Source organism: Megascapheus bottae, chromosome 5, assembly GCF_031878675.1.
Source record: "Megascapheus bottae isolate mThoBot1 chromosome 5, mThoBot2.hap1, whole genome shotgun sequence".
Lineage (NCBI taxonomy): Eukaryota > Metazoa > Chordata > Mammalia > Rodentia > Geomyidae > Megascapheus > Megascapheus bottae.
In genome coordinates this window covers 12,202,365-12,204,864 of record NC_143513.1, presented here as the reverse complement: position 1 = coordinate 12,204,864, position 2,500 = coordinate 12,202,365, and the positions used below count along the sequence as shown (strand labels likewise).

General features: G+C 56.1%; 1 non-coding gene across 1 annotated transcript; it reads left to right on the top strand.

The window, feature by feature from the left end:
- Positions 1-83: 83 nt before the first annotated feature.
- Positions 84-202, top strand: LOC150063010 (5S ribosomal RNA). Its single transcript, XR_016535716.1, has one exon. It is a non-coding gene; the product is annotated as a 5S ribosomal RNA (ribosomal RNA).
- The last annotated feature ends 2,298 nt before the right edge of the window (positions 203-2,500 follow it).

Genomic DNA, 2,500 nt, shown 5'->3' with positions numbered 1-2,500 from the left:
GGCTGGCAAGGGTGCAGCGGCGAGCGGAGGCTCCCCGCAGAGGCAGCGAGCAGCAGTTGGGGCTTTAGGAAGCAGTGTGAGGCGTCTACGGCCATACCACCCTGAACGCGCCCGATCTCGTCTGATCTCGGAAGCTAAGCAGGGTCGGGCCTGGTTAGTACTTGGATGGGAGACCGCCTGGGAATACCGGGTGCTGTAGGCTTTTGCCTCCGCTCCCCAGCCCACTAGGCTGCTTGCTGCCTCACAGCCACTGCCCAATACTTTTAGGCTCACTCACTGCCTCGCACCTCCACCTCAACCCAACATCACACCAGCCACAGGGGAAAAGACAGCTAGCTGTCTGGATGCACAACTCACACCACACAGCCTGGCAGGCACGCAATGCTTTCCACCTAGGAAAAGCAGGAAAACCCAGGCCTGGGCCGGCCTGACGCCCAGCCTCACCGCTGACAGCTTGGCCTGAGACCACACCACATTCCTACACAGGACAGGACACTTCTTCTGGGCAGCACAAAGGCACCTGGCCTCCTCTTGCTCCTGCAATCCTGACCACATCCTCCCAACCACTCCTGAAAAGCAGCTCATGAACACAAGGCTAGGCTTGTGGCTCCAGGACTGAAAGGCCTGCCCGGCCAGCCGGAACTCACACCACCCTGGGTTAAGCCCTGCTACCCCAGATGGCTTGGTTGCGGGCTTGGAGGCTTCCTCCTGCCATGGGTTGAGTTTGCGTGGGCCGGGTAGATGGGCTCATGGGGAAAGTGGATGGAAGTGTACATGGATGCATGGATGCATGGGTAGACAGCTGGATGCATGGCTGACTGGATGGATGGCTGGATGGATGGCTGGATGGATGCCTAGGGGCATAGTGGGTGTATGGATGGATGCGGGCACGCATGCATGCATGCATGGATGGTGGATGCATGCGTGCATGGTTGGGTCGGTGGATGCATGCCTGGATCCACCCATGGATGCCGGGGTGGCTGGCCGTACAGCCTGATTCATGGATGGATGTTGATTGGATGGATGGTGGATGGATGGACGGAGCCACGCGTGGAAGGATGCATGGATGGATGGACTGAAAGATACATAGATAGATAGATAGATAGATAGATAGATAGATAGATAGATAGATAGATAGATAGATTGATAGATACATAGATCGACCGATGGATGGATGGATGGATGGATGGATGGATGGATGGATGGATGGATGGATGGATTGCTGGATGACTGGCTGGCTGGCTGGCTGGCTGGCTGACTGGCTGGCTGGCTGGCTGGCTGGCTGGATGGATGGATGGATGGAGGGATGCTGAGACACTCTGCAGTGTGTACTGACAGTTTCAGCTGGCCTAGCACTGACTGGGAGGCTCTGAGTTCTCTTCCCCACAGTGGGCAAACAAGCAAACACTGGCTGCTTCTTTCCTCTTCTTCCTGCTAGAGACACACGTTGTCCTTTCGCGGGGTGCACTGCATAGACTTGGAAAGTAGCGGCAGGGTAGATGAGGAGGAACGAGGCCCGGGAAACGGGCGCCGGCAACGTTGCCGAGACAAATGCTCCCGGAATTCTGGAGTTCCTGGATTCCAAGCACAGAGCACCCTTTTCTTGCTTGGGTGGAGGGCTTCCACTCCAACCCGAGGCATGGGTGTGTGTTCCAGTGAGGCTTGGCCTTAGGTTGTTAGCCTTCTTGGGAGCCTGAGCACTAAGGATGAGGGGTTCCAGTGGGCTGAGACGTGAGGCCACGGTTCTGCTTCCACTTAGGCTTCCCATTCCTGGTAGGCTAAGCATAGCAACCTAAAGAGGCTGCATCAGAGGTGCCACTGAAGGCTCTCATGAGATGGGAGGCTTAGGGTGACACTGGGCTGGGGCTTTGGCTCCGGGTCAGGGTCAGAATGGGGCTCAAGTTTAGCGTCAGGAAGAGGTAGGGGACAGGTTGAAGGTGTGATTTCAGGCAGACATTGTGGCTTAGGGTGAGTCTTGGGAGAGGTTTGGGCTTAGGTGTGGGCTTGAAATCGGGTAGAGGCTTTAGGTGAGGCTTACTGGTGGGGCGAGGAGTGACACTCTCCTTAGGATCCATTTCTGGCTTCGGCTTCCATTTAGGATGAGGTTTAGGTCGAAGGTCCTTCTGAAACAGCACCAGCCAAGTGAATTCCACATTGCTCTGCAAACCCCACTCTTCTCCTCGCATCGTGGCCGGTGGCCAAGCAAGGTCGGGGAGGTAGAGGAGTGAGATCCAAATCTTGAAGAAGCAGCCAAACTCTCCCACATCCATGCAAAGATCACATCGGGCCCTTGATAGTCGTGGCCTCTGAAGACAAGTGGTGAACCTTGCAAGTCACCTGGCCTTAAAGCTGCTCTTCAACGTGCAACCCTCATGCAGGCTAGAGGGTTACATGGAAGGTGAGCCTCTGGGAAAACAGTCCTGCGTCCTCTGCCTTCCCAAGAGACAGAGAGCAACAGAGACAGACAGACAGACAGACAGACAGACAGAGGGAGAGAGGG